A 12,331-nucleotide genomic window follows, 5' to 3' on the forward strand; every position below is an offset into this window, starting at 1 on the left:
TCACATGATATCACGAATCATCATTTATTGATTATTCACTTATTTGTTTATTATTCTAATTCAAGTATACTTAATTATAGAGTTTTTATGGATTTTAAAAGATAAACTCATTCTGGTGATATAAATAATCAAATTAATTCTTTAAATTTTTAGCATATACCATAAATCAAGATGTTATAATATTGTCCAATACAAAAGATAGGTCAGATCAGGTGTATCTATGGCAGAGGTGATGATCCATACTGTTTCACAACGACGAAGTTAAATTAAATTGTAGATAAGATGATTAATGTAAGTTAAATTAGATAGCAGTAGTGAGCTAGGTGAACATAAGAAGGTTTAAACAAAATTTCATTAAAGAAATGGGTAATCGAGAATAAGAAATTAATATAAGTAAATTAGATAGCAGTAGTGAGCTAGGTGAACATAAGAAAATTTAAACAAAATTGCATAAAACAAATAGGTAATTGGTAACTATTAACTAGCAAACAAATTAGACTACTTACATGGGAGTGTTGAATAAAAAATTCAACAGTTGAATCACTACAATAAGAGTGTTGAAAAATAAAAATTGATGATGTGGATTAAACTGTGTTGAAAAGATTCAACTAGTTGAATAAGAAGGAAATGTGGACCACTGACGACACATGTTACTTTTCTAAAAAACTTTGACATTTTTATATCTTCTTTGTTTTTTAAAACCAATTATTTTATTATAAATTAAATAATTCATTTTTATTTTATATGAAAATCTATCATTTTAAATTCTCTATCAATAGAGACTAAGTTTATTTAATTTGGATAGTTAAAAAAATAATCATTAATTTGTAAAATATGGTGTTAAATTTTATTAAACAAAACCATTGTAGTGGGTAAAAGTTAAATATGTGTTGAATGATGAGATGAAAGAAAGAGAAGATGATGTGGAATGTAAAAAAATGAAATAGAGGGTGTTAAATCTTGAAACCATTGTACATAGTCTTAGTGTGGAACATAGTAAATAACTCTTTTACCCAATTTATATGATATTCTGGCTAAAACACGAGTTTTAAAAATTAAAATTACTTTTAATTTTCATAAGAACTTTTATTTAAAATTTAATTAAATTTTTTTTTCATAAACACAAAACTTAATTGAAAAATATTTAAGGTACAGAATATTAAAGAAGTATTATAAAAAATCAAATAAAATGGAAAAAAAGAACTTCGAGACGAGTTAAAAATGAGATAGAAAGAAAAGGAAGCAAACTATTATTGTTATTTTTCATTTAACGTTTAGGAATAAGTGAAGATGATGGATGATGTTCCAAACGAGATGAGGGACAAGATGTGATTTGCATAGAGATGTAAAAAGATGTTTCATGTGGGAACGTGTCTTAGTTGAAATAACCTTAAAAAGAGACATCATCTTGAATTAAGGCCGATTTTTTTCCCCAATTTACCCTACCTGTTCCTAATAATAAATACCTCTGCTTTGGTGGCTCCATAGTGGGATTTTCATCAATTTCACAAATTTCTAATCAAAATAATACTTCTACCGTTTCATTTTACTTGTCGTTCTAGATTTTACCACATATATTAATAAAATATTTAAGTTTGTATATTTACTAGATAAAAATATCATTATCAATATTTCTAACAAGATTTCAACCAATAGAAAATTAACTTAGAATAAAAAGTTAATAAATTTTGCATTGAAATCATAAAACGATACTTATTTTGAAACAAAAATTTTACTCTAAAACGACATTTAATTCGAAACAGAATGAGTAAAATAAATTTAGGGGCTAGTGAGTACTTAACTATCATCATTATGTATAGCTTTTTTTGTTCTTGTTAAAAAAACTGCATTAGTATGTGTAAGTAAAACGATGTAATTGAGTGATTTGACTTCGGACAAAAGAACAAAGATAGAGATGTGTGACACGGGAACTCCACTTCTCATGTCTCTCTGGTCTCTTACACATGTTCCAGTTTATTCGAATCCCATCGTTGGTCACTTATTGTGTTATAAGAAAATTATAACATTCGCATAACCAGATACAATGCTTTTTGTTGTCATTAAGAACAAATAACTATTTATTTGGGTGTATAATCTATTGAAAAAACTAGCTATAAAGTCTCATCTAGCTCTAAAGATCTTTTGATGAATGTCCAGCAAATATATTGTTTCTATCTTAATCTTTCTACCCATGGTTAAGAACAAAACATATTTTTACTACATAGTTTAGATTTCTTTTTTTTATCTTAGCCTAACGTCATGTTTGTTGCTAACCGAAACATTTTATTTTCTACTGTATCTTATGTTTAATATGAAAAAATAATTGAATAATCTGCAAATCCGTAAACAAGCAATATGTCCAGAAAAAATATAGACATTTTTATAATATTTTAATAATTGTTTACTTATATCTATATGTGTCATACATATATATATATATATATATATATATATATTTTGAACTATAGCTTGTGAAAAAATTGTTTGTCTAAATAGTTGTGGTTAATGCTAGGTAATATTTGAGAATGTACTAAAACACTTTCAGAATTCAAGTTTCTTTACAAACTAAGAGCATGTCTAGTGGAGATTTTTCTCTCTTGAGTTTTAAAAACACATATATGTATATATATATATATAACTGCGGAATTCTAAAATTTTACTAGAAATCCAATCCAAAATATATGAAATTAGATATTTTGGGTTGAATATTCCGTAAAATTTAGAACTTCATAATTACATACCCATATATATATATATATATATATATATGAGTTTGGAAATCAAGTTTAAACTTCGGCCAGACAATTTACTATGTAATCTGGTAACATGTCATTTAGTTGTCCTCTAATACTAGTAGAAAATATTTTAAATTCTGATTACAAATGTAGTGCCTCTTTAAGAAAAAGTTCATATGATAACATTAAATGTATTCCTAACACACATGAGTCGAATCGCCTGATACCATTTCAGTCTAGTTGTCATTGTAGAGTAAATTTTTTGTTTCATTATAGATTTTCGATTACAAAACATATTAACATTTTTCTAATTTAATTTTTATTGGTTGAAATATGGTTAAATATACAGTATAGATAATAATAATTTTATTTCGAAAATATGTAAATCAAATATTTTCTTAATCTATATGTATAAATCTAAAACGATAACTAAAATAAAATCAATAGATTATTTAAATAGATAAAATATATTAAAATAGGTAAACTAATTTTATCTATCTATTTGTTCTTAAGTATAGATAAATGAATAAATGATATATATATATATATATATATATATAACGTAGAACAAAAATCTTGCATAGCCTAGTGGAAGTATTGTATCCTATTGGTTAAAGTTTAAAGGGTTTTACCTCTAAGTTTTGGATTTGAATCTCAAATTATGCAAATTCTAAGAATGCAAAATTTATCGGAGGTTTCAGAGTACTATAAGCAAAGCTGTTCATTGTGATCTGTCTACTACGGAGAAAGTATCTCCATCGTGGTTGATCCAAATATTTTTGGGAACTTCATCGTGGAATTATTATATGTGGAATTGTTCATAAAATCATATATATTTAAGGTAGTTGACCATTATATGTAATAAAAATTAGAAATTATAGTTTACAAAAAAAAAAATTAGAAATTATGTGATGATGTAATTAGTGACTTACCTAGTGTCAAAAAAAAAAAAACTTGCTTGGCCTATTTAAGGTTAAAAGAGAGATGATACCTTTTAAGAAAATACATAATGAATAAAAGAGATACAATGTTTCATGTAGGGATGGACGTTCGGTTAGGTTACCCATTCGGGTTTCGGTTCAGTCCATTCGGGTTTTGGATTTTCGGGATCAAAGATTTCAGCCCCATTCGGGTATTTATAAATGTCGGTTCGGGTTCGGTTCGGATCTTTGCGGGTTCGGTTCTGGTTCGGATAACCCATTCAAATTATTTTTAAAATTTTAAAATTCATTATATACTTTAAATTTTCAAAATCTATAAGAAAGATAATATATTACATATAAATTTTAATAATAAATATGTCAAAATACCTAAATTTAACATATATATTGGTTTTCTTTGAATATTTGGATAGAAAGTCAATATATATTTAACTATTTTTGGTGTTTTTAGTATACTTTAGCTATTTTAAACATTTACTTTTTACTATTTTCATATATTTTTGAGTATTTTAGAAAACTTAAAGATATCTTATATATTTTGAATGTTTTTAATATACATTATATCTAAAAATAATTTATATATTTAAGTATATAAATCTATTTCGGATATATTCGGGTACCCGAAATACTTCGGTTCAGATCGGGTTTGGTTTCGGTTTTTTAAATACCAAAATTTTGAACCCGTTCGGATATTTAATCAATTTTGATTCGGGTTCGGTGCTACTTTTGTGGATCGGATTCGGTTCGGTTTTTCGGGTTTGGATATTTTGCCCAGCCCTAGTTTCATGCTTTATTTTCCTATATCTTAATTCATCTACCAAAAACTAGTCAAAACTCCACTACCATTCTAAACATATTAAATCAGCTAAAGATATGTTTTCCATCCATAAAGTATATTTTTCTAACAAACAGGCACTAAGTAATAAACTGAGTTGTTTAGAAAGTTCAATTCAAAAGAGTTTTCATCTGGAAGTTTAATCAATCCAGTAAAAATTCACATAAAAGAGTTATCCAATTTCAAATCTTATTTTTATATCTTATTTGGTTTTCACACTGAATTCCAATCAAACTAAAATATAAAAAATAAACCAACTTATTTTGGAAACCTTATAAGAATTAAATCAATCTAACTAAGCCAAATAAAAAGGATATAAGCTGAATTCCATGTTTAAAAAAAGCTGAATTCCCTCATACTTTTTTTTAATTCCTTCGTACTTACATATGCATAACTTTAATTATGGATTAGATCAACAAGATAGCATTCATCAATCATGTTAAAACCTTGTTTTATTTCCGCAAACACTAGGTAGAAAGAAACAGACAAAGTCTTGACCAACAACTTTATTAGATACTTTAACAGTATCTAACTTGCTTTGAAAAGAAAAAAAACAGTATGTCACTTTTTTCTTTTGCTAACTAACAGTAACTTGAAAATGATTATTACTAAGAAAGCACCAGATTTACGACGGAAAACTGCAACAGCCATTTTAAGTAATTCCTTTATAAAAGGATGAAACAAATAAGCTAGAAAACAAAGAAAAGAAAAAAAGGAAAATTGTCCCTTTTAGAGCATTTCCAACAGCTCATTATCCACTCATTTTTTAAGACTTTTGCACTCCATCAGATTATCATCTCCTTAAAACACTATTTATTTTTTACTTTACTTCATGCAACTGTATATGTTTTACAATAGTATGAATAACTTTTTATATATCATATTTTAGTACTTATAATTATATTTTTAAATGTATTTCGATTAAAATTATTTTATTAACATTTTTGTACTATTTATAGGTATATTTGCCTATATAGTATTTTATTTTGTCAAAAATATATTATTTTGATATGTTTTAAGTAGTATGTTTTATTAGCTTTTGAAAGTTTTATGATAATAGATAAATATTATTAAAATTAAAGATTAGAATGTAAATTACTAATTTTTTATAAAATAAATTAAAAAATGATTGTTGAAAAACTATCTCTTCATCCCTAGGAAGCTCGTTGGAGATGCTCCTAAAGCTTCCGCATGCAAGATTTTTTATATCTCTTTTTTCTTTTCTTTAAGCACTATTCGCCAAATGAGGTGTCAAAGGTTGCACATAAATATGAAGCAACAATAGTCAAAGTTATAAACACTGAGAGCAATAATTCATATCTAAGAGCAGTTTCAAATTAAAAGACGTTATCTTTCGAATTTTGAAGTGTTTACTATTTAACAAATATTTAAACCTTTAAATTTTGAGATTATGAATAATGAAACCCTGTAACACTATATACTTTCAACTTATTTATATATGTATTAATATTAATTTTTCTCACTCTAATCCTTGTAATTATGTTTTTTTGTCATCAACTTAAAAACATACTCAAACTGATTTTGTAAATCAAACTGGGACATCTGCATACATGTGAATGGTGAAAGACAGTTGTTTTCTGACACTACGCACTAGACTGTCCATCTTAAAATTCTTCATCCGTGGTACATGAATGATCACTGAGCTTAAAAAGCTCTCTTTCAGGGTCTTGATATTTTCCAAATAACTTGTAAAAGATGGCAATTCTTCTGGCTCTTAAACAATCTTCACCAATTGAGAACAATTCGTTACAAACGTAGCTTTAAATTGACGTAAATTCCTCATACATTCTATTGTCCATACTAGTGCTTTCACCTCCGTGCGAAGAGGAAAAAGGCTAGCCGTAACATTTCTTGCCCCATTAGACCATCAAAATCTGCTAATGTACTATACCAATTTTGTCCCGAAAAAAAATCATTATCTTTCTAGAAACCATCTCTGAAACACCACCGTCCTGAAATTTGCAATAGGGTGGCATCCACATTATGTGGAACCGTCTTCGCTGGAATTGCAACATTTACCTCAGTCCAAAGTGTTGATTCTGTAACTGCCAATGTAAATGTGTCTTTGGGGTCAACATCCAGATTACTAAACACTTTATTATTCATGCTTTTCTAAATATACAATAATATCCATGCAAATTGATAATTGTCCATCCGCAGGAAAACTTTGCAGAAAAGATAATCCATGTTTGTAAAGAGTGAGCCAGTTGCAAAGATATCTGGATTTGATATAAATATTCACATGTATTTATATAAATTATTTTTATCGCTTAAAATAAAAAATAATAAAATTAAAATTAGAATTATTAATATAAAATTATATAATAAAATAAAATATTTATTTTACACAACAATGGTAACACATTGAGCAATAATAAATATATAATAAAAATTAAAGACTACAGTATAATAATAAATATATTACATGAAATAAAGATTACAAAATTACATAAATATATTTTTGAATGAATTACACAAAATATCACACAAATTTAAATTCATACAATGATATTAATAATCAGGTAGTATTGATCTACGTTGCATGGAATCGTTTGTCAAGCTCTGATTCCCGACTCGGAACTGGAAGCGGAAACGGAAGCGGCGGGAAGCGCTTGGAATCGCAACAGAAGCGCGATTCCCAGAAAATGATGATTGGAAACGTGGAGGAAACGTACGTTTCTGATTTGGAAGCGGCTACTTGTTCATCGGAAACGTGATCTGTATTTCAATCACTAATGGTTTACAAAACAAAGAAGACAAACTACGTGGACTTGTCCATGTATTTGTTATTTTAGTTTCATTTACGTAGACCTGGCCCAATTTCATTAAGTCTTGTAGGTTCAATCGTTTTTTTCAAAATTATTTAATAAAAACATTATATAAAATAATATTCAATGTGCTGTACAGTGTTATTTTATAAATAACTTTGATTCACTAATAATCTGTTTTTAATTGGGAAGATCTTATAATAATAAAGAATTATGCTTGCAAATATAGTTTTTTAGAAAGCTTGCAAATATAGTTTAAAGAACATATGAGGTTAAGTTTCAAAGAAAATACATAATAGGTGATACAGTTAATTTTATTAAAATAGATTAGGTATTGAAAACTTAGAATGTACTAAAAACACAGTTGGTAATAAATATCATTTATGGAGTTAGGTGAATATAAGTATGAAGATAAAATTTATATATTTGATTGTGAACATAATAAATTCAGCTTTTTATTAAGTTATTCAATATATAATTATATATATATATATATATTTACACGTTTCTAAAACGAATCCGCTTCCTAAATATTTTCAAAAGTTCGCTTCCACGTTTCCAAACGATTCCGCTTCCACGTTTCCGCTTCCGATTCCATGCAACGTAGGTATTGATTATCATGTCACAAGCACTAACTAAATAACTCATTCTAATTGTAGACAAATGATTCTGTCAAACACTAGGAAGGTAAAATAGGGATAGGGATCCCCTCTTCTTTTTCCTCCATGTGATATCCAGGGCCGGTTCAATATATTTTTCAGGCTTTGGATAAAAAAATTGGACACTTAAAACATAGATTTTATTAAATTTATTACTAAGTTTTTATTAAAATACATATAAAATAATTTAGGTACCTGCAATTTATTTTTCTAAAAAGTTATTTTATATAAAAATATGTATGTTTCCAACAAACTCGAGACCCCAAATTATTATAAGCATTTATTTTTCTAAAATAATTATATTATTTTATATAAAATATATATGTATACATTATACAATAAAATCGAGACTTTAAATTATTATAAGATTGAAGAACACGTTGGATCCAGGACGGTCGCACTCATTACAGGAGGGCCGGCCCTGGTGATATCTCACTTTATAACATTTTCATTTTTGTGGTCTTGCTTATTCTTTTTAATAATACGTTAATTTGTGGAATGTCAATTGTGGGATGTGAGACAATTAGGTCCAATTTTGGACGTTCTTCTCCTTTACCGCGCGTGGAAGTAGGACCCACAACCAAACGCAGAGTGACGCATACGTTATTAGTTGGTTAATTTTATACGGTCAAATCTCTATCCTAACCATATTGCATATGTCTATGTTATAAAAGTCTTAATAGTATAGAGTAGATGCCCCTGATGTGTAAGCCAAATTGCAGCCTTGTTGAAAACAATGTAGAAGATGTACACATTGTAAGGAGAAAAGCACCTCAATATATGAGGAGAACAAAGAAAAAGTGAGGAATGAGGACGAACATGAGAACAAATTAAATATGAAGCGGAGGAAAACAAAGGGAGAAAGAAGGCTAAGTGAAGGAGGCAGAGGAGTAGGATTATGAGGAAAAGTTTTTTCTGAACAACACGAGGAATAGTTTTATGACGTTTTCTCGGGTAGTATAGAATAATTTGATAGTGCTGTGTTACCATTTTTGTTATGATAACCCGGGTGGGCAGAAGGATAGTTAAAAGATGCACTAGCTGCGAGAGTTTATATTGTTGCCATAGAAACACATAATTTTAATATACATGCCAGTCAGATAGATAAATTTTTTTTTTTTGAAAACTAATAAATATTTATTTCTTTATAAAGTAAAACAAGTAAGGTCAAATAGAACTGATATAAGTCGCATACGGTTTGCAGTTTTTAAAATTATACTTTAAAATACTGTGGTTGTTGTAACGACATAGTGTAATGTTGGCATGTTGCATGTGAGTACATGAATGCAAAATAGAGTTAGATTGAAATACAAATTAAAATAGTAAATGACAAGTAAACTACAACACACTTCCATTCACCAGAGGCATTGACGCTTCAAGCACATATAATACAAGGACGAAGGCACTAGTTGTTCATGGTTGAAGCTGTAGAAGACATCAAATACATATCAACGATGTCGTCTGTTATGTGGGTGCAATGATGAAGTTGACGTGTTGCATGCATTTCAAGTATGAGTACGACATTAAGACATGTTAACGCTGAAAGAATAATCAAATGCAGTTAAATAATATTGACTATACTATACTGGGCACATTAATATATTCCACCATATGGTTAGAACATTTTTTTTGAACATATAGATTTTGATAGCATTAAGTCAATAGTATTACACATTTTTCTAGCTGAAATATCAAAGAAACATATGCCAGTATGTGAATAGTAAAAATTAGATAAATTATCACTGTCAATCTAGATTTGGTGTTTGGTCTAACTGGTTTACATGATGAGCCGTAACAGATGGTCGGTTCATTCCGGCATCAATCTGAAGGTATTTCAAGTTCGGGTCAGGCAGTGTGGTACGCTTTCGAGATATTCTACTTTGTACCACTAAGTACATTCTTGTCGACGCCGACCGGATCAGCAGATAGAATTTATAAAAAAAACTAGATAAGTTTATAATTTCTAACAAGAAAACAAATATAAATAGGGAAAATTACTTTGACTGTTGTTGAGCTGTTTTTGGATAGCCAACATATATATCCCACCATTTTTAGAACAAAACTTAGGTTCACCCCCTAAGGTGAATCTCTACATTCACCCACCAATAGGAATTAGTTAATTGAGATTTGATATCTCTTAAAAAAGGAAACCAAGTAATAATGATTTAATGAAATAAAATTATGTTTTTGAATAAATAAAAAATAGTAGTAATCATCAAAAAAATACATTCTTTTTAATATTGATAAATCCGTCAGAAAATACTAAACCCTAAACCCTAAATTATAAACCCTAATCCCTAAGTTCTAAATACTAAACCCTAAACCCTTAGGGAAAGCCTGAACCCTTGGGCAAATCCTATACCCTAAACCCTTAAATTTAAACAAAACCTTAAATCATAAACTAAATCTTAATCCCTAAACCCTAAATCATAACTTCTAATACTAAACCTTAAATCCTAAATTCCAAAATGGTTTATGGTTTAGGATTAAGAGTATATGATTTAATATTTGTCAAAGAGTTTAGGGTTTAGGGTTTAGGGTTTCGTGTTTAGAATTTAGGGTTTTATATTATGGTTTATGATTAAGAGTTTAGGGTTTAAGATTAACGATTTAGGGTATAGGATTTGCCCAAGGGTTCATGCTTTTCCTAAGGGTTTAGTATTTAGAATTTAGGGTTTAGTATCTAGAATTTAGAGTTTAGGGTTTAGTATTTTTGACGGATTTATCAATACTAAAAAAAAAATATTTTTATAATTGCTACTATTTTTTATTTATCTAAAAACATAATTTTATTTCATTAAATTCTTATTATTTGGTTTCCTTTTTTAAGAGATAGCAAATCTCAATTAACTAATTCCTATTGGTGGGTGAATGTAGAGATTCACCTTAGGGGGTGAAGGTAAGTTTTGTTCCCATTTTTATATGAAAGATAGCTAAATATTTTAAATATATATTAAAATTTATTATATTTTCTATTTATCTTTTAATTATTCAACGATGTAAAATGGATTTAATTTTAGAACATTTTTTACCCCTATTCTATTTTTCACCATAAAATAAAATTTATATTTTAGAATAAAAATGATCTAATAATACTTTATTTTTCACTTTATTATCAGCACCGGCTTAATACGAGAAGGGGTTCTTAGATAGAAAATTTTTAGGCCCTACAATAAGTTATTTTGTAATGTTGACAGGAAAACAAATATTTGTTCTTGAGCTTTTCTCTAAGCATCGAATAGACATGTTTCTTTGATAATTCAGCTAGAAAAATGTGTAATACTATTGACGTAATGCTATCAAAATCTACTGATTTTAGATCGGGCTCTAGGACGGTCACACTAACCACCGTACCTATTAAACTGATCATGTCTATAATAGAATAGAAAATAAGTTTGCTCTATAAATAGAGTAACAGTTTTTTGTTCATTACTCTATTTTCTGTGTGAATTTGAGTAAAATCCAATCCAATTATATTATAGAATTATTTTTATTTTTAAGAATAAAAATAGAATGAACTATTAGAGATACTTTTATTTGATTGATAAAAATAAATAAAATAATAACCTAAACAAATCTTATGAAGGCGGCAATTTAGATTTGCGCAGACAGAGTATATTCTCTTTCTTCTCCCTTTTTGTTTTGGAGAGCAATTTAAACCTACTTGTGATGATAAAAACAGACGTGATTTAGGTTTAAAAAAAAATCAGGAGACTTTAAGTACGATAGATAACAACCAATAATATATATTATTAAAAATTTAAAACTGAAATACAAATTAGGTTTGTTTGCAAACATAATAGCAGTTTAGAAAAAAAATTGTTTAGAAACATGAATAACAATTAAAAAAGATTTGTTTGGAAACTTAAATAAGTGTTTAAAAAAAGATTTGTTTGAAAACATAAATACCAGTATTAAAAAATATATAAAGTTGTTTGGAAACATCTATATCAGTATATCAAAAATTAAAAAAGTAATTGACTTATTTATTTGGGCTAGCTTTAAAATATAAGAAATGAACTAATCTAATTATCTAAAAACATATTTTGTATAAAATAATCATAATTTTTTTTAACTTTATATACAAATTTCAAAAAAAATAAAGTTGATTTATATCAAAAATTGATACAAAAATAAGCATATATTCAAAAATTTATTTTTACTAAAATATTTTCCAATAACCATTATTAAAAAATATGTTTTCAGTATATATCAGAAAAATACAATAAAAGTCCAATTTTATATACCAACCTAAATTCTAGTTTTTATATTTCACATTAAGTTTTTAAAATATAATATATGTGATTATTTATATGATGGTACATATAAAATATTATTAATTATATGATTACTTATATGATGGTACATAAAA

Source organism: Raphanus sativus, chromosome 4, assembly GCF_000801105.2.
Source record: "Raphanus sativus cultivar WK10039 chromosome 4, ASM80110v3, whole genome shotgun sequence".
NCBI lineage: Eukaryota > Viridiplantae > Streptophyta > Magnoliopsida > Brassicales > Brassicaceae > Raphanus > Raphanus sativus.